At 40.4% G+C, this 26,534-nt stretch overlaps 1 protein-coding gene across 4 annotated transcripts in view; it reads right to left on the bottom strand.

Moving 5' to 3' along the window:
- RNF19A (ring finger protein 19A, RBR E3 ubiquitin protein ligase) overlaps positions 1-24,665 on the bottom strand; it is a 61,445-nt gene extending 36,780 nt beyond the window's left edge. The window contains exons 1-2 of one of the 4 annotated variants that reach the window (XM_061447983.1): positions 24,571-24,665; positions 21,528-21,675 (exon numbers count right to left, since the gene is read on the bottom strand). The gene's annotated coding sequence lies outside the window, so the exon portion shown is untranslated. Of the gene's footprint in view, positions 1-21,527; positions 21,676-24,141; positions 24,281-24,561 lie in introns of those variants that run through there. The other 3 variants (XM_061447985.1, XM_061447984.1, XM_061447986.1) reach the window with 3 other exon arrangements.
- Between the last annotated feature and the right edge of the window lie 1,869 nt (positions 24,666-26,534).

Below are 26,534 nucleotides of genomic sequence, written 5' to 3'. Positions count from 1 at the left end.
CTATTTGGGGAATGAACAATAATACTAAAAAGATCTCAGAAATTAACTCAAAAGGCTCCTCTATGCACTCAGCTTTTCACAGCTACCAGGGTTCACCTCTGCACCAATCCAACAATGACAACATTCTGAATTTTCACTCAAACATAGCAAGCCACACACAGACATGAAGGCACATTCACAAGTGGGACTGCTCATGTCTCAGATCCTCAAGCTCAAGTCTGTACACAAAAGAGCACTTGCAGTCCACTAATGGCACTAGGACCTTGCAAACCATCCTCACACCTCACTCTCAGCTACCCCCATACATTTACAATTAAAGGCTCCTCATTTCTATCAGAGCTTCTGTCTGACATATTGAGAGTCCCACACAAAAGACAAGACCCTTCACAGAGGACAGCAGTAGCTGAAGCAGACTTTAAATGGATTTTACAAACCTGCACACGAACATTCAAGGGTAACAGCACTCAGCTTCCCCAGCCACTGACAACATTACTGTTCTCGAAAGAAAATCAGTTTCTGGGAGAAAAATGAGCATCTGGCAGAGAAACCAGACAAACCAGAGATGATGTTGACATTTGAACAAAAAACAAACCCAAAGAGCTTCAAGTTTCATGTTCACAAAGGGCCACGTCGGCCTCTAGATAACCTGGTGACACTATCAAACATTACCTGGAGTTAACAGCAGCCAACTGTTCAAGCTCAATGGACTGTGATCTGGACAAACCTGAATGTGTTTGCCATCTCCCAGCAAGACTGGAAAAATATAAAATACCTGGACCCAATGCCAGCTGCGCCTTGGAAAGTCCAGCTATCACAGCTTACTTCCCCTCAGTTGTAAGAATCACTATACAGGTATGAATCCTAGGCTTTAGTCTCAACCCAGACCTTTCCTCTGGCTACCAAAACCAATTCAACAAACACTGTTATGTGTATTCAGGAGGGTGGTGAAGAGGAGGAAACAGCCAGGGTAAACAAACTCCAAAACTCTTTGAGGTTTCAAGAATGGAGTATTATCACCAGCTCCATTCTTCAGCCGGCACGCAATTGCCTACGGCAAAGGTAAAACATCTGCCAAGAGATTCATTTTCCCCCAGATCTGCTTTATAACGCAGGATGAAAGTTCCACAGAATTAATAAATATCCTTGATGACTGTTTCATATTTGATTTGAAATATACTTCTCTAACCTTGTTATGCTGCAATATGCTTGTGGTTTCCTTGCTAGCATGAGACAAAAATGAATCATACACTGTACCAGTGCCAAAACAGAGTAATACAGGCCCAATAACCGTTACTGAGGAACTAAAGTCCCCTGCAAATCCCTGAGCTGCACAACTGTTTCCACTGTAGGATTAACTTTTGAAGTAATTTTGAAATTTAACAATTTTGCCCCCAAAAAGACACAAGATGTCAAAGTTCTAGTAGTCTAGAAGTGAGACGTTTTAATCAGATCACTTTAACATAAGTTGTTAAAATAGGAATTTTTATGATTTGTTATTTAGAAGCTTCAAGTCTGTGATTCGAAATAGTAGATACTTCCACAAATTTTACTTACTTAAAAAAGTCAATTTTTTCCATTTCTGGTATATTAAAGTATTTCAGTAAGGAGGGTTTAGAGGCTAGTCTCTAACCAGAGGATAGCCTATAAACATTGCACTAAAAAAAAAAAAGTAATCAAAAGCTGTAACTGAAATGTTATTCAGAAATTTAATTCTGAGGTTTTAGCAGCTCTTTTTCCTGCTTACATCTTTTAAGAATACCATTATTAAGAAAGTATTAATGACAATTCTCTTTCTGTCCTTATTTTTCACCTTTTTCATGTGCATTCCCACTGTTTAGCAGTCATCCTCAAATCATTCTACTGACTGGAAGCTATCAAATACTGGATTGAAGGAACATAAATGACTCCTCACTCTGAAACAGCATGCAACTACAGAAGTAGTCTGCTGCAAATTTTTAACCATTATTATTAAAGAATCCTCTTTAGAAGAGCAAAACTGTTGCCACCCAGCAAAAGGAAATTGTCACCTTGTAGTATCACAGTTGGATACCTGTGAGAGGTGGGCAATGGAATTTAAGAAGGCAATAAGGCCATGGCACATTCAAAAGGATTCTAACATGAAAGCAGGTAGAGAATGTGAATAATAAATGCAAATAAACAAGAAAACCAATCTGCCAAGCCAACACTTGTGTCACAATGCAAGACTTCCATTATTTACCTATACTAGCAAGCCTTAACTCAAACTGAAATGTACACTGAGTGCAGCCTTTATAAATAACCGCTGGTCAGGATGACATTGTTCCGTACAGGGAAGATAACAGCTACATTTAAAAAGATACCGCTTTGTTCAATTTTTTATGTAACTGGAGTAGTTTATATCTGCCCACACTTCTCCATTAGAGAGGTTACAGCAGCTTCAGCTACATTTGCAGCTTTCCAACGGAACGGCAAAGAGTTTGTGTCAGAAGCAACTAACAAGTTATTAAAGCCTTCCCTGTCTGGACACAATCCCTCTCCTTTCCATTTAATGTCCTCCAAATGTCCAGTCACATAGTCACCTCTAGAATCACAATCCTAGAGAGAGGATTGTGCTCCTCAGACAGAAGGAGGGCGAGGCAAAGGAGACAGGCAGAAGAAATACAAAATGGGTGGAGTGAAAGATAAGCTACCAGAGAAATCACAAGTGTCTACAACTGGCACACTGCTGCAGCATTATTTGTTCACCAATTTCATTTCACAGTAACAATATGGCATACAGATTACTGAGAGGAGGGAAGGGGGGGGGGGGGGGGAAGATATGACACGAACTGATCTCAAGACAGTAAGAAAAAAAAAAGTACAGGTTTTTAGAAGCTGCCCTTTTTTTCATTTGTACTCTCTTACACAATTATTTTACACTAGGCTAAGCGACACCTTCGACTCCATGCCTATGTTTCAGCATTTGTGACAACTTTAACTTTCTATCCTAATGACATCTTTTCTAATCCTTTTACATTTGTCTGGAGTACCAAAATACAACAAGAAAGCTGAGACACCGAGTTTTTTTCAAGCAACCAGGGCAATAAAACTGTTATATTAAGATGATCTTTTTCATGTAGAATCAAGTATTTCCCATTGTGTACTGAACTGTATTACATAAACTCCAATGCAGCCATGCCGTACCTAGCCAGAATTGCATAGCAAGGCTACCATAATCATATTGCAAGTGTGGTTACAAGAGAGACAATCTTATCCTTCTTCTGGCCCAAAAAAAGTCCTTGCTGCAATAAATACATTATCTGCTTCTGACATACAACATTATCAAATATTCTATGGATAACAGAAGCACACAGAGCTAAATTAAGAACTGTCTGGACATCTAACACTGTACACTTGAGTGCTCAAAAATTAAGGGTAGCAGAATGCAAGTTGTCCATAAAAACTAAATTCAGCATCTCCTGTCCATACATTTAAGTGTGTAGTTGCTGCATTGGAAGACAATGCAAATGCTGCTCTAGTATCCAGCCATTATATGTGCTGACGGGACTATCTGATCTTTGTCACCATTTTCAGGGACATCTCCTCCCCTGTCCTCAGAGATGCAACTGCAAGGGTGCTGTGGCAGACTAACTGGGGCCAGCTGCTTCCCACCCATGCAGCTGGCTGATTACTAGAGGAACAAGTTGCAAGTATAATATCATGTAGGTGAACTCGAGTGAGAGAAGATGGAAGACTACTGCTCTTTGGATGCCACTTAGTGCTCTAGCAGCCTGTTCCAAGTCTTCGGGAGAAGGGCACGAAGCCAGATGGAAATATCCTAAAGGCTGGGTCTGGCTTCTGAACTTCCTATAGGATCACACAGACATACTGATTTTTCTGGAGCCAGCCACCCGTAGAAAGGCATCATTTCTCATTTCCCTATTAAAGGTCACGTACCTTATATATTGTAAATTTTTTTTGCTTTACAACAGCATTATACAACACTGAACTCACAAATACCACCCAAGTCTGCAAGACATATTTACCAGATTAATGGCTTCAAAACCATTAACAAATCAATCTTGAGAGCACTCCTGTGAAATCTTCATGGTAATTCTGCAATGGAAAAGTATGTTTTCAAAATGTGCAAAATGGGAAACAAACGTGAAGGCTGAAATTGTCACCTGAAATAAGATTAAGATACTGCAGTCTGCCGCAGTTGTAAGGTTGTTTTGTCTCATATAGAAATGTATAGGTTCAAAACTTATACTGAGCACTGACAGCAGTAGGGACCTACAGATCAACACCTGAACGTCTAAAGATAGGCATAAAGGAAAAACACCAAACTACTCTGTAATGGCCTTGCCCAACACCAGATAAACACTCTACAACTAGGGCTACCACAGACACCTCATTCCAGCATTTCCTACCCTAAGTTTATAACCCAACATGCTCCACATAATGTGGCTGTTGTCTATAATGATTTAAATGTGAACAATACTTTGTTCTGTTGATATGGCATAAGAATTTCTCTTACAAAATTTTATAGAATTTAGTTATGTGCAGACACCAAATGAGAAGACTTAGCTAGCATTAGCCAGAATTAGCTTTTATTACAGATTTTATTAATACTGGCTCATGGGTTTCTAAAAAGGAAAATAAACCTAGAAGAATGCCTTCCCTTATGGGGACTACAATCTGCTCCAGTGGTATTCAAACTAGAGGTTGTGGAATACATCTCAGTGGAAGAATACAAGAAATTGCAAAATAAATCCATGCACCTGCAACAGCAGACACAGGGTATTAAGAGAGCTATCCAAGGCTAAGCTTCATTTAACCTCCCACTCCTCCATCCCCAGGAACCAAATCCACATGACATGCTGGCCCTGATGTTGGCCAGTACTTAGCAGAGGTTAAAGATAATATCTGCGAGCAGTCCCTTCTTTCCTACTATCATTTTCTTTTGCAGATGCTGAAGTTTGAAAGCTACAGAAATACATGTGTGGCAGGAGGGGAGCAATAAGGGGAAATAGGGAAAGCTATCATAAAAAGGGAGATTTGATCTGAAAAAAAAATTAAAAGCAGCTGTTTCAGTATTTTCAGTCTTCATAGTTGTTCTATCTCAGCATGCAACCTTTTCTTCCTGATCTTCCTCATAACCTACACTTATCTCTTTGCTTTCTCCCTCCTCTGTTGCCTCTACTCACTACCTTTTCTCCTACCTCCTCTGAACTGGAGGTAGGCATCTTCCATTTTAAGCCTCTTGACCTAGCAGAGGAAGCATTTCCCCCTCTCACTTGGGTCTCTAATGACTCGATGCCTGGCAGCTGGGAGACAAAATTTAACTATCTCACCAGTTGCTGCAATAGCTGAAAAAGCCTAGTTGTATGTGAAATATTCAGGAATTTAGGTGCACACCAACCAGTGTTTAAGGAAAATACTCAAAACCATTTTCTAAAAATTTGCCATTCTTTTCAAGTTTTCCCAAGGAAAGAATAAATATGGAATAAGGCTTCTTTAAAGAGAAAATTAAAAATAAAAAAAACGATAAAAAGACAACCACCTCTGCTCCCAAACACAGACATTATATATAACTTTCTCAGAACAGTTGCAAGGGATTATATTTTTAAGCAGTAAGAAAACCTTTTCTCTGCATTCACAGAAACAATATTTGGTAAGGTTTTTGTTTGTTTAAATATCCACATTGGGCCACAAAATATAGATGCTTCAGACCAACTACATTTTGAATTAAATATAATAAAAAACCTGGATGCCTGGTTTCATAATGTAAGTATTTAAACAGTCTTAAACAATCTTATTTATAGAAAATACGGTCAGTTCCAAGCATCGTATGCACATACAGCCATACACTCTTGAATAGATGAATTTTTGCTTACTTGATGATAGCAGCCCTACACCTACCAGGACCATTTCCACTACATTGTACACTTGGCATATATGTTTCTTTTCATATAGTGTTAATTCTAAACACAAAACACGAAGGATGTATTGCTCTTATTTCACAGGTAGGAGGTTGAGGCAGATGGATAGTGTGACTTCCCAAGCTCTCACACAGACAACACACAGAACAGCCTAATGGCAGACAGAATGTGTCTTATATCACAGTCAGCCCGGGATTGCACAAGCGGTCAGCCTCCTGTGTCCGAGTTACTAAGCATTAAGGCACAGTAACTTCACAATTCGCATTCATTTGCCTGTACTCTAAAACATATAGCACACCAGTCCAGTCTCATCACCATGGCTATCCTTAGAATCATTTGTAGATCCCACCACCATTTGCAGCACAAATAAAGCATACATACCCCATAGTTTCTCAAATATCCACCTATGTCATCAGAAAAAATTTTGTTTCTCCCTTTTATTCACTGCTCATTTTACAGTACAATATCCCCCATATGACTGACATCACTGCAGAAAGAGCCCTTAAATTTTCCTTTTCTCAGCAAAATACATGGTCTGTAATGGTAGCCTGGAAATATTTGATGTCATTCAAGAGTACGTCTTTCGCATCCTTGAAGGACCCACATACCTAGAAGGAAGACAAATACCTGATAAAAAAAAAAAAGACAAAAACAATTCCAAAGAACTTAATGACATTTCCAGTACTAACTTCATAAACCATAACAGAAAAAGGTCAGTACTTTTAGATAAAATTTTTTGTTGTTAAGCGCCTAATAAAACAACCTACACATACAAAAGTTCACTATAAAAAGAATCTAAAAGCTTGAAGGTCTTGCCTTTGCTTCTCCAAAGTGAAGCAGCCTTCCCCAACTGAGAAATAAATATAAGACCAAGCCTGCTATACCATCTCTCAAACTAATTCTGAAAGACAAATTCAAAAGGACTTTAAATACTATACTACTGTAACCCCAAACTTAATTTTAAAAAGCCATTTAAGCAATTATTTCATTTGGTTATGTTTTGTAGAAGAAACTGCAAACTTTCAACTATCTCTTAGTTCAAAAATTTGTGAATTACAGCTTGAACTATAGAATCATATATACACCCTACCGGAAGCGCTTATCTTTTCCCAAGCCTTTGCTAGAAAAGGGATGGGATTTAGCCTTTATGTAAGACAATCTTTTGATACACCTTTAACATATTGCATATCTGTATTTTACTCAAACAGCATAAATTTTAGAATTTATTAAAATGTTACAATTTTAGTATAGTTCTAGATATCAGTAATGATGAGAAAAAACACACTTTTATTTCAATAATCACTGACATTCCCAACTATCCTCAAAGGTCACTAGAACATAAGAACACAAGTTGCATGAGTACAGGATCCTGTTTCCAGAGCATGCAGGACTCTACGGTACAGATGAAAGGTGAAAGGCATCTCCCATTGGGCTCATGCCCTAAACATGAACTCTTAACCTCAGACTGCTTTGAAATCCAGAAAGTAAGTTTATCTCCATGTCAGTATGTTCTAGCACTTTCTATATTGCCATCCATATAAATATCAAATCTCAATGCAGTGAATCCCCAAGAAGGTCTACGGCAAGGAGATCAACAGCCTAATGAAACACAGCTCAAAAATAAAATTACTCCTTTAAAATCAGTACTTAATTTACTACTAGTATTACTCCATATCTTCTTGTTGTCATGAGAAAAGTTCTAACTTGTCCTCATCCTTCTCATACCTGAATAGAATTGTCACCTAGAGAGATGCAAGACCTTGGAGCAGCAAGGTTAGCCAGGGAAGCAAGTGCATGACCAGAGACTGGCAGAGGGGACTACTGTATAAAGTTCTGCATCATTTGCAGCTACACACAGCCACTTGCAATACAGCAGATTACATATTTTCTAGATTTACAAAGTATTGAAGGGTATTTGTTTCTGCGTTTGTCAGCGCATTAACAGAAAAACAGGAAATGAATCAGACTGCAATAATAAACCTTTAGAAGAAACACCATGAAATTTTTTGGTCTTACATAAAATTCATTCTCTTTTAAAGTGACAGGAACTTCGACAAGCTGATCTAAAAAAACTGGTTTTAACAGTTAGCAACAATGGATTGTTCAGAGAAGAAAAACAAATTTGGGTCTTTTTCTTTATTATGACATATCACAGGTTTCTTCCACAGTCTTTCTGATGCATCACATTTTCAGCTGGCTGTGGAATAAATGGGACTTAAGCGATCCATATATAAGTGCACTGACTGAGGGAATAGCAGCCAAGATAAGAAAAGCCAAATAAACATGTGAAAGAAAAGCCAAATTACAGTGAACCCTTCATTTTCCTTCCAGCTGTGCACATGACAGGCTTTATTTTGTACTCCAGGCCTCTGTTTTACAGATATGCTAGTGATACAGCACTTGCATCCCACTAAGACTTCCTTCAATGAAATAAGATTACAACAACTGAAATAAACCTCAAGTTCTGAAATCACTTTCTCATGCAAGTGCAAAAGCCTGTTATCCTTGAGCACCACTTCAAGACTGTCTCATCTCTTATTTAAGAGGATAAAAAATAACTGTAAAAAAGTATATAGAAAAGCCAATTTCTCATGAAAATGTCTTTCCACAAAAATTAAAATGGCAGTCAAAAGCCAGATTGAATCAGGATGTCACAGTACATTTTAAGATGACTGTGTAGTTGCATATACAGAGGAACAGAATCAGACTAACCACAGCTAGGTACCACACCACTTTCAGTTTTGGACTAAAATATTTTTCCCCCATAATCCAAACTAGTATACAAGGGGGAAAAAAACAAGCAGAACTTCATCCTAAGAAGATATGTTTTTTGTAAAGCATTATTAAACTTGTAATAGAATCCCCTAGGAACATGCTGGATGTCTTTCAGCTGACACTGGTATCCGATTCAGTGATTTAATCCCAGGCTGCAAAGCTTTCACCGGCCACCTGCAGGGGTCAGAAGTCATTGTGTCTCCCCAGCCCAATGCCTGACTTCTGTCCTCTCCCAGTCTGGACTGGGGAAGGGACTTGGATTTGGTTTGGTTTTGTTGTAAAGGCAGAGGGAAATATGACTTCTTGTCAATCACTGTATCAGCTACATTAAAAAAAAAAAAAAAAAAAAGAGATACAGCAGGAGCATTCTGATACTCTGCATATTGCTACCAGGTAAAGCACAGTCAAACCAGGTACCATACTGTAGCTCAGAGGTGAATTCCCTTCCTTTGTTTCCTTTACAGCAGACAGTGAAATAACTCCCGCATACTCTATCAAAAAATCACTGAATTAAAGAAAATATCTAATACTGTAATAGCAACCCAATTATGCAAAACAATTGCTTTTACTCTAAATCTTTTTTTTTTTTTTTCAATCATTATTTTAAAAGCCTCAGATGTTTTAATTAGCCATAAACTAGTCTGCAACCACAACTGGCAAGAGGGAAAATTTTTCAAACTGATGGCTTGGGTTTCAGATGCTCCAATAATTCAAAGTTTTGCCTTTGAAAAGAGTATTAGTATATAATTTTTGGTGAGGAGTGTGAACTCACTCAGAGTTAACTGTTAGCTTAAAGCTCAAGAGTGTTAAATCAGCCTTGAGACTGTTAAATTAGCTTTGGAGCTAAAATTTTAGGGCCACCTAAATATACATCAGTACTTTAGTTTTCTAACAAATGTTTCCTTAAAAAACAGCCTTCCAAAAATACCAAACACAGGATGGAAAGCAATGGACTTTATTACAATGTAAGCATACTAGCCTACTCTAACTAATACTAAGCTTGTGAAGAAAAGCTTCATTTAAAAACAAACAAACAAACAAAAACCCAAGTAACTTTATTCTAAGGTAACAAAGTACACTTTTATCTACTGTGACAGGGATTTTTTCCCAATGATTAAAAAACTTTGATTTATGACATTTAATAATATGTCCTGATTAAAAGCAAGAAGTAGCCAGACCAATTACTGAGCTAGGGACAGTATTTAGTATATAAAACATACTCCTAGTATTCATATGTAATTTACAGCTGGTCTGGCTTGTCAAGAAGAATAAACTATTTCAGTCATCATGGACTCAGAAATGTTTCTCCCATCTATGAAAAAACTGCTGTGAAGTAAAGCTGAACTGATAGAAATCTTAAAAATGATGCTATTTCCAGGAGATGAAAGCACTGTATTACAGAGGGTAGGATTAAAGGAGCACACTTTAATAAAAAGTCTGGATAACAGACCAGAACAAAAAAATAAAAAAAAAAAAAAGTATCAAGTTTTTGAAAATGTTAAACATACACTTACAAACACAGCAAAGAGCACACACACTCAGCATCCTAAGAGGATGGGGGAACTGGTCCTTATAGGTCAGGTATGCAGAAGAAATCTAACCAGGACAGAATTTCAGAAGCATTCAATACTGTAATTATAATAAGAACAATGAAAAGAAATGGGTGTTCAACACTTTTGAACATTTGATCTGTGTGTATACATAAGCTTATTTGAAGATCAAATATCTTGCAGGCATCCTAATTAAGCAGCCTTTGCCAGTAAAAACTATTATGTTTTAATTATATTCCTTAAGTAATGTGTTGGTTAAGCACAGCATGAGAACAGATGCTATCTAGTCTATTTTTGGGATACTCTAAGTAAGGAGTCACTGAAGAAGAGACACTGCCCTGCAGCCTCACTACAGAAAAAATCACCTGTAGCACCTCTTCTCATCTGGGGAGCTCATCTCCAAGGAGAACTTTTCTTTTTGCATCACTATAATAAAGATAGGTAACAGATGAGAATAAATTAAGTAAATATTTTCCAACACTAATTCACAGAAGCATTTTGGTTGGAATAGACCCTCAAGATTATTTCGTCCAACCATTACAGAAGCATAGAATCAAACAGGATGGAAAAGCTGCACGTCAAATCCTGCGTTCAGTTCTGGGCCCTTCACTACAAGAGGGACATGGAGGTCCTGGAGGAGGTCCAGAGAAGGGCAACAGACCTGGTGAAGGGTCTGGAGTACAAGTGTGATGAGGAATGACTGAAGGAACTGAGGGGTTTAGTCTGAAGAAGGGAAGACTCAGGGGGGACCTTACTTGGGGGTGTTGGTAGATGAGAAAATGAACATGAGCTGGCTTCAGTGTGCACTTGCAGAAAGCCAACCATATCCTGGGCTGCATTAAAAGGAGCGTGACCAGCAGGTAGAAGGAGGTGATCCTGCCCCTCTACTCTGCTCTCATGAGACCTCACTTGGAGTATTCTGTGCAGTTCTGGTGTCCTCAACATAAACAGGACACGGAACTGCTGGAACAAGTCCACAGAAGGGCAATGAGGACGATCAGGGGGCTGGAGCACCTCCCGTATGAAGATAGGCTGAGAAAGTTGGGGCTGTTCAGCCTGGAGAAGGCTGCTTGGAGACCTCACAGCAGCCTTCCAGTATTTGAAGGGGGCCTATAGGGATGCTGGGGACTGTAGTGATAGCACAAGGGGTAACCAGCTAAAACTTAAACAGGGGAAGTTTAGATTAGATATATCTAGTGCCTCACCACCCTTTCCTGTTAGAGAGGTGAGGCACTGGAATAGGTTGCCCAGGGAGGTTGTGAATGCTCCATCCCTGGCAGAGTTCAAGGCCAGGCTGGACAAAGCCTTGGGTGGTATGGTTTAGTGTCAGGGGTCCCTGCCCATGGTAGGGGGTTTGGAACTAGATAATCTTAAGGTCATTTCCAACCCTAACTATTCTATGATTCTACTGCTCTCTACAACTACCTGAAAGGTAGTTTTCATCACAAAGAGGGTGGTCAGGCATTGGAATAGGGTGCCCAGGGCAGCGGTGGAGTCACCGTCCCTGCAAGTGTTCATAAACTGTGTAGACAAGGCCCTCAGTGACGTGGTTTAGTGGTAGCCTTGGCTGTGCTGGTGGAACAGGTGGACTTGATGATCTTAAAGGTTAACCTAACACTACCAAGTCTACCACTAAACCATATCTTCCATGTAACCTTATTCAAGGCATCCTATACTAATAATTATTTTCCTATAAAAGACCCAAGATGAAAATCCCTTTAGATCTATACACATTAATGAAACATATAACAAAGTAAGTTACATTTGGGTTTTATTCATTTAAGAAAGGAAAGTGAAGTTATTTCACTTTTGAAGGAAGTTCTTTGAAGTCAGGAGCTTTGCTGTTTATTTGAAACCCTTTATTTCCTCCTACAGTTCCAAAGAAAATAGTTACACAAATACATTAGAGGAAGCAGGTGTGTAATTTCATTGAAAATCTATTTAGTTTCTTAAAAAAAGAAACTTCATGTCAGCACAGGAGATCCTTCAAACATTTCTTTAAGTTACCTGCTAGAACATACACTTCAACATTTATCTTACTACTTTACAAAAGGAAAGTGACCACAGTTATTCCACAGTACTAGCAAGCATTCTGTAGTATGGCCTAAGCACAAAATTAAACAACAGTACCAGAAAAACACCAATGTCACTTCAAGTTGTAAATACATGAAGAAAATCCTGAACATCACTACAATTAAACAGTAAAATACCTAGGGACATGACAGTTATAAACAAAACCCAAACCCTTTAAGCCTGACTGCAGAATTCCGTAAGACACTACCCTGTTTTCCAGATGCCCTCAGTTTTAGTTCAAACTTACTGTATAAACCAGTTAGCACAAGTTACAGTAACACCTGGAGTTAAAACTAATTAAGATATATATAACTTTAAGAAACTTACTTTGGTGGGGGAAAAAAAAATACATTTAACAAAATTATATTAATGTGCAGGTAGGCAACTTGCAGAGGTTTTATATTTTAATATAACTTCCTCCAACAATGCACACAGCAACTTGATGTGGACAGAAACATGGCAGACAAGTTCTACAGGAATGCAGACAGATAAGATGTTATTTTCCTGCATTTTAAAATGTTGAATACTAAAGGGAATGAGTCTTCTCCAATGCTCAAAGCAAGATGCTCTGGTATACAGGGATGGTATGCTCAGTAAGCTTCACTACATAGTTTGAGAGTCCTACAGATGAAGCCCTACTTAACCAGCCTAAAGTGTTTAAATTACTACAGGTAGTTGCCCATGCTGTCTCAGTTGTAGATTAACCTACCCTGCAACAGAAATTGAGAACAGGGCCACCTTGCACTCTTCTGATGTTCAGTTTAAAGTGCCTATAAAATAGGTTAAAGCTGTATCTCCATATCTGAATGGAAACAGGGGCATTCATTTCATTATAGATGGCTGTAGGTTAGTAAATTCCAAGAAGACATTAATAAATAGGAAGTGGCAACAGGTTTAACATTTTAAACCACTGTGGCTATTTGTGAAATTAAGAATCTCTTTACAATACCAGCTAAGCTTCTGAAGTAGCTTCTTACACTGCTCTGTGGGACTAACTCTCAAAAGGCAATCATTTACCAGAACTTACTCTACAGGCCAGATACGAGCAGCATAAAAGAGTGCAGTACGCCTACAAAAAGCAACAGCAGGCTTAAAGCAAGGATGGATATAGCACTTCACGGTTAAACAGCAGATGTTATGGGGGAGGAGAATGTAAGCAGACAGTCAGATTAAGTCAAATTGGAAAATATAACCATGCTATTGAAAACAAAAGCTAAAGTAATAAGTTAAATTCACTGTGACTCACCTAATTTTTACAGTTAAGTCATTCACTTATTTCAAAAGACAATCATTTCTTCTTAAAAGAAAGGCTAGCAACTCTTATCATTATGATTGACTGACACTTCCAACTATTTCCAAAGCTGCTCAGAATCTTTTCAGGCAAAACTGGGCTGAAAGTTGTGTACTATGATCTTCTTCAGCATTCTTGTTTCAACCAAGCTACTTAAGCCAATAACAAATAAAACCCCACACATCTTAAACACAACATTTTAGTAAAGAAAATCTTATAAAAGACAAAAAACTTTCAGTATTTCCTCTGAAAAGGTTTAGCACAAGCACACTTCAAAGCTGGAATTTGAACTCTGGCCTATGTATCTAGGATGTGCATTTTATGAGCCTTCCAGAAATGCAAATACAGCAAATATTGCAAGTTTGGGGGAATGTGAGAGGAAGATATACAGTTTTCAGCAAAAAAGCATGTATTTTAATCTGCTAAAAGCTCTCCCAAACTTGATCCAGCCTGGAATCAGACTCTCCCTTTCACTTCCAGGCATAAAATATGCTGGGCCAAAACACCAGAAAATAAAGCTAAGAAGCTGATTTACCCTAAGATCCCACTACAAAGTAGCAGCAACGTAGAAAATACTCTTATGGCGGGGGAAGGCCCAGGATTCAAATCGTGGAGGGAGGAGGGGCCGGGGGGGGGGGGGGGGGGGGGGGAATAATAAAAAATGGCTATAGTCCAAACTTGCTTAGACACAATCCTGAGCAACCTGACCAGGAATAGCCCTGCTTTGAGCAAGGGCTGTGCTCCAAAAGCCTCTTTCAACCCAAACCATGCTGCAATTCTAACAACAGTGGAAGTGGTGGCTGCCAGAAGGGCAACCGAAGTCTGCACCAGAACTCCTCCATGGCTGAACTCCACCACAGTGCTAGAAAGAATTTAAATTAAAAAAAAAAAAACAAAACAACACGGAGCACAGAGTGAGGAGAGGGACAGGAGCTGTTCAAGGGAAGTAACCTGGGAACTCCAGCACAGGTAAGAAACACAACATATCTCATGAAAAATCCAGTGAGGCAGGAGAACTGACTAGCTAATCACAACACTAGAAGGTATCAATTACAGGGGAAAGGTAAGAGAGACCCTAAAAGAGCAATTGAACTGGAAACAGGGAGCATCCTCAAATGACAAGACAGAGGCATCAGATTAGGCACTGAAAAGGATATGAGTTTAGGCTGGCTAAGATATCTTCCTAATAAAAATCCTGACTACACACAAACAGGATTTGGAAAAAACACTATGAAGTATGTAGAAAGCAAAAGGTATGCTGTTAGTAACAAATTAAAAAAAGCTGCCAAAGCAGCTTGCACTATCAAAGCATGGCTTCCTCTAGGGCCCATCCTTCACAGTTCAAAGACATCCATAAAACCCTCTGCATAAGCACATGGATCATACCGTCTAGGGTTGATCCCTATAAAGCATGAAAGAGTATTATTAGATACCACTAGCTCAAATAGCAGCAGTCTGCCTAGTGGGTAGCTCCTAAACCTGCTGATATGATTGCAATTATTATTTTTAACAGCTAGGACAGCACACAAACTACATTAGAAGTAACTTCATAAAGTAAACAGAATTGAGCCCTGGAGTGTGGATATGAGTGCTGAAGTACATGATGACAGTTTAACTGCATGGCTCTTACCCCTTTCACCCCATAGAAACTTTGCCAGGTTCACATTTAATCAGGTCACTACTCAATATTTTATTTGTTCTTACTGATCATACCCTCTTATCTAATTAAAAAAACACACTAAAACAAAACAAACAAACAAAACAAACCCACAAAAAACAAAACCCCCAACATATATATATATATAAACAAACCTGCATATAAATGGGCCACTGCAGAGCACAGATATGTTAGATTAATACTGCTGAAATAGTCAAATAGCATATTCATCCCACTGAAGTAGCATAGGTATAATTCCTATTAACAGACACAATATTAAAGCATATGATTAAGGATGGATTTATTTACCAACCTCAGGTGCTTGATCCGAGATACCCAAGAACTTAATTTTGTTTAGGCTATGCTACACAGCAAATTATATGTTCAAAGACACCTGCAGTATCAATTTTGTACACACACACGCCACCCCAACCAAACCAGTAACTACCAAAACACATAGCCAGGATTCAGATAGCTCCATCAGGGATGAAGAAAATCTTTTAAGTCTTCTGCTTTATTTTCATTGTATCTCCAAACTTATTCAAAGGAAACAACTGCCCCAGAGACTAGGTTTATTGCTGTCCAACCTAGATAGACTCACCAGTGGACAGGGCAAAGCATTCTAAAGAATGCTCCTGCAAGGAAGAAACCAGAAAGTCACAGCTATGTATTTAAGGACTACAACTTAATAAAAGTAGGCACAAAAAGCAAGCTAACTATGGTTGCTTCTTCAGCCTTAATTCTGGCTTTTCTTAACATTTGAGAATTTGACCTGAAACATTAACATGACAATAAACTGTATGCAATGGCAGAATCAGTTTCGCTTTGACATGTGCAATCCTTCACATTAAAAAAAACAGGGCAAATAAGTCACCTAATCACTGCTGAAGCCATACCTACCTATTTCTAGTATTTCTAGTGCATTCACCATCATGTTTTCTGAGAAACAAAGTTGAACTATCAGCATCCTAAGGCACCTTCCTTGTCTTTACACTAGAAAAAGTTCTTGCATGCCACACACCATTAAAGCCTGAGCCACTCTTCACCTTCAAAATGCAGTTTTGCAGAATGCCTATTACATAATTTAAAATTACTGCATGTATGCACACAGACAATATTTACTCAAAGCCATACTCTAGTCAACTCCTTTGATGACTTGACAATTACATGATAATGAAGGTATATCCAATCTCCCTTTCTGAAGAAAATCAAATCAAACCAAGGTTTACTTTTCCTCATCAAATAATCCAAAGCCAGCCATATTCTGTTACTAGTCTACAGTAATACTGCACAAACGAAGCACACATTTCAGACAGCTGAACTTTAAAGGTGAATAGTTCTAACTTCAGAAGGACTACATTTTACAGACAGCTTCAGTACCTCCATTGCTTTTTTACAGATGAAAGCATCAATCTACCAAAGTTTTCCATGAAGTGTTGTATTTTTGCTCATTGTACGGCCAACTGGAAGCTCCCTCCTTTCAGAGTTCTAATTTGTTCTTGCACTGAATGACTTTCAGTACATAAAAATGTTATGCATACTCTGAAGAGGTGCATTTCACGTGTGTCAGGAGGAACCCCAACCATATCAAAATACATTTGTTGGGTTTTGTTGTTTTTTTTTAATTTTCAACCAGAGATGAACAAAGGCAAATTTACAGAAGGTTTAAAAGAATCTGTCCCACAAATGCAGCATATTGTGGCTCTACATTTATTGTGCATATGCCATTTTCCATGTAATGGCTTTGAAAGCCATACAGTGCAAATATCCCCACAGCTTGCAGGAGATAATCCAGGCTGAAACTGACTTAGAAATTATTTGTTACCCTTAAAACAGAAAGGTAATATAGCATGAACTTTGAGATGAAGATATGATTATATAGCCCTAAAAAAAAATAGGGCAGTACTTCATACATCAAACAACAGAGGAAAAAAAAACAAAAAAACCAACAAAAAAAACCCCAACCAATGAAAACAAAACCATGTCACTGTCTTCATATTTTACTGAAACAACACTTCTTGGCCTAGATCCAGCCATGATATTATGTTGATTAGGGCAGGGTGTAGGAGGTGGAAAGAAACCATTTTCACTCCTTACTGTTTTAGAGAAAAAGCTGGGCAGGACTAAACAGGATGCTGCTTTTTCTTAACCCATGCCCCAGTAAACACCACCTCCTTGCAAAGCTTCAATTCAACAGCAAGAGATAAGGTATAGTATGTGCCAGATATACCTTATCTACTAACTAAATTAACACTGAAAAGAGGAGAGCTTGTACTGCCTTTTTCAGACAGGCAGGCAGCATGTAATCCTAATAATCAGGATCTTTCTCTTTGTTTATCCTTGTTCTCTTTTCATCAGTTAGTTACTCCATTACCTAATTCATCTTGGAATCATCTTTAATTGTTAATAATGGAAAGACTCAGGAGTCCTGTGTTGAGCTTACAGGGCCCTCTTCTATTCTTACCCTGGCTGAGTTTCTGCCTGGTGTCAGGTCACAGAAGGAAAAGTCTACTTTTCTGCAGCTACATACCACCACCAAAGATAAAGTCTGACCAAAAGCAAACTGCCACATAAAGGGGTAAAAAAATAAAAAGCAAGAGCAAATAGGAACAGGAAGCAGAAGGAAAAAAAAAAAGGTAACTTGTTAGGCAGGAACTTAAAAAGGAAAATACTTTTGGTCACTAGTTAAAAAATTCCTCAGTCTAAATGGAGATGGCTTAAAACCATGATATTGCAAAATTAAGAAAAACAGTGAGCACAACAGAACGTTATATGTTGTCCCACAGATAAACTTACATTGACTGCAGAATCTTACACTTTCAGGAAAGCAACAGCCTGGCTTCACAGACTATAAGCACTAAAGATCCCTTTGCTTAAAAAGGACCTAGAAGTTTGATACCTCCATCTCTGACCCTGAGTAAAAGGGCTTCTGGCCTCCCACGATGTATTTTTAGCTGTGTCATATAAAGGAAAGCTTGACTCCTTTTTTTGAAAATGCAAAGTCAATCAAAAAGAAAGTATCAGATAAAGCTTCACATGTACAATGAAACTGAGAAGGTAACTGTTCTTCTCAGGAAACTGAAGCAAGGTCTTTAATTTAAAAAAAAAAAAGAAGTAATTTTAAAGGCTTTATTCTGTTTATATTTGACTTAAGACAGAGGAACACAAACTCAGAACACCTCCATCAGGACACACAGTGGAGAAATCTCTGATAAGTTATTTTTCCAGTACACATTCTAAAAATAAAGTCTTAACCTTGAATACACTTCACCTGACAGTCACATTTCTTTGCATTGATCAACATATTATATTACTTATTATGAAAATATGAAAGGCAAACCAAAAGTAAGATACTTTCCCATGGCTGACCTGACAAAGTGTTTCTCAGCAAGCTCCACCTTTGCCAGTTGGGTGGTCTCACTACAGCCACTATTTATTGACATCCAACTGTTCTTCCACTATCAAATGTTTGAGGGACAACTGGATACTCACTACATGTAACATTTTGATACGAAGGAGAAAAGCCAAACAGTATGCAGCAGCAACTGCTGTCAGCTTCTTCACTTATATACAGTTCCCTTACAGATGTTAATACTTACAAAAACATATACTGTCAAGGTACAATTAGAGCTTAATATAAGGAAGAGCTGCAGCACCAAATATAGACTGAGCATATGGCCTCCAATTTTCAGGTCATAAAAAGCCCAAAGCATTCATGAACTATTTAATTCACAGAATAAAAGCCTTTTATTTCCTAAAAAAGGTATAAATCTTTATTCTGCAGATTGATACTGCACTAGATCTGCCAGAACATCACTCCCCTTGTACAGTTGCACTGAAAGATACTGCAAGTTCTGTGCACCATGTACTTTCAGCAAAGAAAATATGACGCATATAAGCGTGGCACCACTGGTAGTCTCTTCCTCTGGAATGCAACCATTATGGTGCCAAGACAGACTCTTATTTGTCTAAAAGCAGATAGTTAACTAGGCTATTTTATATAAATATTTAAAAACAAAACCAAGGTGCAGCAACACTACTGCTGTGATGTCATATCCAAAATGCTAGCCAGGCAGTGCTGCAAAATCTTCATGCATCAACTACAACCTTCAGCCCCACCTGAACCTCTGCTATTCAGCAGATCTTCCAAGGTGCAGGACCACTTCACACTCCCTACAAACTATTTCTTGAAAATATAGATGATGTAAATTTGTCTCACTGGAAGTCTAACACAGGGCACTTAACAGTATAGCTGGAACTGTCTTACAGATTAGGTATTTTCAGATAAAAATAGAACTTAACTCTGTGGCTTGCAGAGTCTGGTTTTATGTGAAAAACCTGATCATTAACTGGGAAATTTAAAAGCGATACGTTGATTTATTAAGGATATGCAGCATCAGTGAAACACAATGAGAATAAAGCAACATGATTCTTACTTTAGACAGTTCCTCCAGTTAGTTCTTTTGCTGAAGCAGTTCTTCATTCACTAAATGGAACAAATGAAGGGGACAGCCGGGGCTCCAATTTAGAATATGAGGTCTAATCTGCCTTACATGAGTAGCTAAAGGACCTATGGAAAAACGTTTAACGGCAATTTGTCTCAACTATAAATGGAAACAGAACTGACACGGTCCCACAATGACAGTTTGGGCTGAACAATAACAGGATACTTGCATTAACAAGGGTTGTGTTCTACTTAGGAAGCAAAACCAAGCAACTATACCAAACAGAATTGGTACAAACACTTATTTCTGCAAGATGCCCTTCAAATGTCTTGCTGAAGATATCATTAGGGGATGTGCTGGCCTCTAAAGAGAGGAAGTTTTAATGCCTGAGGAAACACCTGTGTATATGTAACTTTTATTTAAGCTCATTCCATTAGGTCTCTTTGCTAAACTGCTTTAGGTTAATGCAACCCTTACATGAACTTTCTAGACTGGTGAAATGTATCTAGATGTGAAGTGAACCTGATGGAAACTTGCCCTTTAGAAAAAAAAAAAAGGAAAAGCTACAGCTGATCTTGTCTTGTAAATGGCAATTACAGCTGGCAGTGTTCTGACTACCTGTCCAATAAGATGCTAGTTAGTCACCCAGCAGGTAACTGACTTCAGTCCACAGTTCAAGAATGGAAAAGCCCAGAGCAAACTTCCCACTGGAAAAAAAAAAGTAAACTAAACCAGAAATACTCCTACTTCTTATTTCATGGATAAACCTATAGGTAGGGTTAACTATGCCACAACTTCCATGAAAGTGAAGCAAACCACAGTCAAGACCAGCCCAACCTACCTTAATGAGGAAAGATCTAAGGGTGACATCACAAATGACACCTCATGACTTTTTTTCCTTCTCTGAATTCTACTTTGAGGAACTCAAAGACTATCCAAAGCCACATTCACAGCAGGAAGAAAATTTCTAGTACAGCCCTGTAATATTCTAGTCCCACATAAAATTTACATCTCTTTTTAGATAGCCATTGCTTTATTTTGGATCCTTGAGTACCTGCATTAAAAAAGAAGCAACTCACCACACCAGAAAAGGACCAGCAATCAAAACCAAGATAAAGCATAGTTCTTCAGTGCCTGAGAAGTGCCAGAAATGTACATGAAACAAGCAGAGATCACTGAAGACTAAGCTGTCTTATGACTCCGAGAAGCAAAGACTCTTCACACAGACTCTTCTCATCAACTAAAGAATAAACTTGTAAGAAAATCTGAGATGAGGTGAACATTAGCTAACATAAGTTTGGAAAAAATCCATCAATCGATAAGTATCAGCAACAGACCAAATCCCTACTTACACAGTAACTTATCACAAAGCACTGAGAATTAAAAAATGAGTGCCTGAAGAAGTCTTTTGAAGTAACCTTCATAGGGAAGACTGAAATTCTACTCTAAATTCTACTCTTTAGTTCAAACTCACAGTTGTTTACCTGGATTTTTATTTATTTCTGAGTTGAAGCAGATCACACCACGTCTGAAAACTAATCTATATACAACACAAAAAGGTTTCGATTTTTCTTTAAATATTTCACGGAATATTTAAAAGACAAACTACCAGAAATGAACTATCAGACTAAATCACAGTTAAAACTTCCACTTCAGAAACTCAGAAATAAAAGGAAGTCTCCTCTTGTGAAAAAAATAGGAACACTCAATTTAAAAACAAAAAACGGTTTTGAGGTACTAATGCACCCTCTTCCACATTCTTCCTATGGAGTGGGATCATACACTGCAACACTACTTACAGCAACCAGTTCTCTAAAGATGAATGTAACATTTTACCTTCTTGGTGGAAGTCTACCTCCAGGTGCTTTCAGCAACGGGAGATCCAACACCATTCTCAGTATCTTGAAGCTGTGTTTCGGACACCGATTCCTTCAGCTACACATCTTCCAACAGTTAACACAGAAGGGACAATGGAAACTTAGAGCTAAGACAAATGCAAAAAGAGAAACATCTGAAATCAACTTCTTTATGGATAAGCCAGTGTTAGAATATTATTACTAGTCCTTCAAAGAATCTTTTCTCATCTTAAGCAAAAAAATCAGACTGAGTCGCAACTCAGCTGCAAGTCAGAATCACTTTAAAAAGAGTAAAGCCTAAACATGTATCCATCAACTCAGTTAAGTCAGGTGGTATAATTTATTCTACTAGGCTGGTATGTGGTATTTACGTACAATTCAGAAAACAAATCACAACACTAACTATGATGTCTGACCATGGGCCAGAATAAACTGACCTCACAGTGAATACAGTTGTATTTCAGCATTCAAAATTCTTTCTTAGCACCTCCAAACTGGGATTCAGAAGTCCAGTGAAAAAAAACGTAGGCATCCTACTTTGTTTCCCTGGAAAGAAGTGTGTGGAGGGGGAATCTTTGTGAGAAATACTGCAGCATGACTAAATAAGGATCAAAAAAGCCCAAGCAAACAGGAAAAAACAAACCCTGGACTGGTTAGGGAGAATCCCCTGCCCACTGAACAAAATCAGTCTTTAGTTTTTGTCAGGGAGAGTAGCACCTAAATGCTGGTAACTAATAAAAGGAAAAAGAAAAAAAAAAGGTATATTCATTTTCCACCACAAAAGGCTCTACCCAACTGCCAAAAGAATTCAAGGGCTTGTGTTCTTTCACATGTTGATAATGTTCACATAAAGCAAGTTTTCCTAATGCATATATTAATGCTGGCTGTGAATCCCATAGCTGAGGGAGTGTTAATGATTCATTTACTAATGGAGAGACCAGGATTTGTACACACTACAAAGGTAAACAAATACATCTGTCAAGCATCTTCCTTCTGAGGCTCAGCAAGCATAATTAATCAAAATCTGATGATTGCTCTGTGTAAGAAATGTCATTTGTCTGACAGATTTTAAGGAAAGGGGGAGAAAAGAAAACCACATACACACTTCAACTCCCTCTTTTAGAAAAGATGATCTGATGTCCTCGAACTTAAAAACAGCTGACAACAGCTAGAATTCAGCACTTTATTGTGTAAAACAGTTGAAACTCTGGCACACTTCAAGAAATACGGATATAGAGTTGTGTGTGGAAGCCTTTTAGTGGATTCATTTTTAAGAGTTGTATTACTGCCATTATGCAAAAGTGAAACTTTCATTTTCTGATCCAAAAAGGCCTCCTTCACATACAATTTAAAAAAGTGCTCTCTCAGCTCTCTGAAAGCTTAAACTGCAACCATTCAAACGTTTATAGGCAACAATGGCAAGATTTTGGAAACTTAAGTAATGTTACACTGCCGTCATTTCTAAGCATGCAAGTGAATTCTGTTAGGTAGGCAATTCAGAATTTATACTTCAGTTTAATCTAGGTATTAAACTGAAAACCTTCTTTTCCAATGAACTTGGTAAATAACATTTCATCAGATACTGAAACGTGGTTCTTCAGCTGGGAAAAAAAAACAAACCAAAAATACACACACAAAAAAAAACCCTCCACCAACAGTTTGAAAGAAAAAAATATTTTTTTAAATCATCAGTAGCTTTGTCTACAGTGCGAGACACCTCCCAAACTGCCTTTTGCTTTTTATAAATAACGCTGTCCTTGATGGCAATTGAGATAAAACACTAATCAGTACCGGTGCCAACTACGGTATTTTAACAGAAACAAGATTTGTCGTGCTCCTCACAGAGAAACACAGGCACATTTCCAGTAAGCAACCACAAGGGCATGCAGGCTTCAAATTTTGATTTCTGTGCTCAGCAGTAACTGCATTCTACTGCTGTCCCTTTGGCACATCCCCATAACTGCTCCACTACTATCCCTCTGGCAAAGCCCCATTTCCTTCTGTCAGGGAGCACTGGAGCAGAAGGGGAGAGGCAGAAGGACACTTCCCTTTTGCCAACCATCACCTCCTCAGCTCACGTACACACACGCTGGATTTCAAACTGTTTGTTACCCCTTTTTCCCCTATCCCTCCAAGCTGCGCCTGCAACAGTCCACTGCTAGGTGGAAAACTCCCAGCTCCGCAGAAGGACCTGGGCAAGGAAAACACTCAGCAAGACGCTGGCTACCGCAACTGCTTGTGTCCCCAGCGCCTTTACAGCCGAGATTCAATATCCGCGGCCACTCGAAACGCCTCCACTTCCCCCGGTTCACCAGACCCTAGATGGACGGCAGAGCAGAGAAATAAACGAACTAGAAACTCTCAGAGGCGAGCGGGCGAACCCTGACCCGCTCTGCGCCGAAGGCTCGGGAGTGGCAAGCACTGCTCTCCCTGTGCCCTGCAAGTTCAAGTGCGAGACTTCCCAGGGCCGCTGCCGGGCGGCAGGAGGGAGGCGCCCGCCGAAGGGCCCCCCGCGGCGCCGCGGCCCACCCGGGCGGCAAACAGCTCCCCCCGACAAACCCCCACCCGCCTTGCCAAGGCCAAACGAAACCCACCCAGCAGCTCCCCCACTTCGCCAGCCCCCCGGGCCTGCCGTGCCCCCCTCCTCCGCCAAGGCTCGGGGCGGGACGGCCCCCTCGCTCCGCCCGGGGGGAACCGAGGGGAGACAATGGGCGCGATGACTTCACCCTCCAGCAATGTGAGGAGCAGCGGCGGACGCCGCCGGCTTCCTCCCGGGCCTCGGGACACCCCCAGGCCGCGGCTCCCCCGGACGCGGCTGAGACCAACCCGCGCCCTCTCCCACCCGAGCTCGGGCCCCCGCCCAGAGGCGGCTCCGGCTCAACGGCTCCGCTCCACCCCTCACCCTCCGCCACGCTCAGGGCGGCGGCTGCCGGCCGCCGGCTGAGGCCCGAGGCGGGGGACGCCCTGCGCCACTGCCGAACCCCTCCGCACCCGCTGCCCCGTCGCGGGCTCACCCCCGGTACCTGCGAGTCGGCGGGAGGAAGCGACGCCGCTCCGCCCGCCCGGGCCCGGCCCCGCGCAGGAAGCTCCTATGTGTGTGTATGCGCGTCTGTGTGTGTGTGTGTGTGTGTGTGAGGCGCGGAGGGGGGCGGTGCTGCGCGGGCGGGGCGGGACAGGGGCGGTGCTGCCCGCAGAGGGGAGGTGCTGCCCGCGTGGGTGGTTTCCGCGACGCGCTGAGCTCACGCGCACGGCGGTGCCGCCCCCTCGCCCTCTCCCGGCGGCCGTTGCGGGCGGGGCGATCCCCTTGTGGCGCTGGGGACCGGCGGTGCTTGCCCGTCTTTCTGCTACCCGCCGCGCTCGGGCTCGGTGTGGCTCTGCCCGGCCATGACCGGCGGTTGCGGTGTCCGCTCCCCGGTGGCGCTCAGGTCGCTTTGCCGGTGAGTGCGGACTCCGCAGCGCTGCCCACAGAAGCGGCAATGCGGAGTAATTATTGACTGTTCCGTGGGCTCCGTTCTGGTTAAAATGTGAAAGCGCACGGAGAGGAGTGACCTGTCGAGGCGTGTCGATAAGGTTATGACGCCGATTCACTCGCCGAAGCGGCAACGCGCCTACTCCGTGCTGTAAAATACAGGCGGATCTTCCTTTTCACCACCCTTTTTGACATTTGGAACGAATTTCGCCCAGCAGCCCCCAGCTTCCCTGCCGTGGCATGTCCCTGCGCTCCGTGGTGAGCTGCAGCCAGCCCCGGGCACCGGCCACCCGCTGTGGTCCCGGTCGGCCCCGGGCCGGGCTGTGTAGCTCACCCGTCCCCACCTCTCGGTTTTACGTCTGTTTTCAATACCGACCTTCACACGGCCTTCCACGGGATTCCCTGTTTCAGCTGCTGCCCTCTCCCACAGTCTGTCTGCTCCTGACCTGTGCTTCTGGATGAGCTCCGAACCCCTGTTCCCTGTCCTCTGGCACATCGTAAGAACTTGTTGCACACAAAAATACCACGTTGGTTTAAAATCGTGCGGGTTTGTTTTGTTTTGTTTTGTTTTTCTTCTATAGTTAATCATTCATACTGTCTCATGTCATCTCTGAATTCTCTGGAACTGGGGTTTATCCTGTGGTGCCTCTGTTAAGCTGGTATGAAACCTGAAAGCTCACTCTGGAAAAAGTTATTGATTACCCAGCCGGCATTTACCATGTGCAAATATTGTAAAATGAATAAAATGTACTGTGCTTTTCCTGCGTGATTTGCGGTGTACAGTCTGATAAAGGCTTGTATGTATACCTACCTTTATTTGTGTGCATAGTTCCATTTAAGTCAATAGGACTACTTCCAGCACATCAAATTAGGAGTGAATACAAGTCATTCCTGGTGAGATACTTAATCTGAAATGACAGAATAGGCGATTACAACAAACGGGGTGGGGAAGTGGAAAATGAGGGTAACAGCAATGAGATTACACTGGAATTTTGGTATGCTGTATACAAACCACAGCAGTTCCTTTACTTCTAAAAAGCAGTAGCTAGGTGAGTTAGTTAGGCTCCTAAAAGGCGGTAGCTAGGTCAGTTACTTAGACTGCAGTACTGCAAACATGTACATGTAATTCAAGGCATGTAAATGGTGCCATTGTATTCAGATAGATAAGATAACGCAGAAGAATATAGTGTTTACACAGGGTGACTGGCCACTTTCTTACGTATGGGATTTGGTACAGAGAACTGGAACTGGAGAACTGAAGTTCATAAAATGAGAGGAGAAAAAGGAAAGGCAAGAGTGGAGGTAAATGATGGAAAGATGAAGGGGGGAACAGCAAGATTAGTGTGTAGAATAGCACAATAGGACAGTGAACATGTTTGGACTGGAACAGGAACAGCTAACCATTTTACCAGTTCAAATGTAATGCAACCACCAATAAAACAAAGGCCAGCAACAAGGAATGCAAAGCAATGCAGTAATGTATTACTTTCTAAATGACCAAAGGGATTCAGCAAATCA

Source organism: Pezoporus flaviventris, unplaced genomic scaffold, assembly GCF_033815535.1.
Source record: "Pezoporus flaviventris isolate CSIRO_AGI_PZ_B2104156 unplaced genomic scaffold, CSIRO_AGI_Pfla_v1 ptg000007l, whole genome shotgun sequence".
In the NCBI taxonomy this organism is placed as follows: Eukaryota; Metazoa; Chordata; class Aves; order Psittaciformes; family Psittacidae; genus Pezoporus; species Pezoporus flaviventris.
The sequence above is the reverse complement of the archived record's forward strand: the minus strand, read 5'-3'. Positions and strand labels throughout refer to the sequence as shown.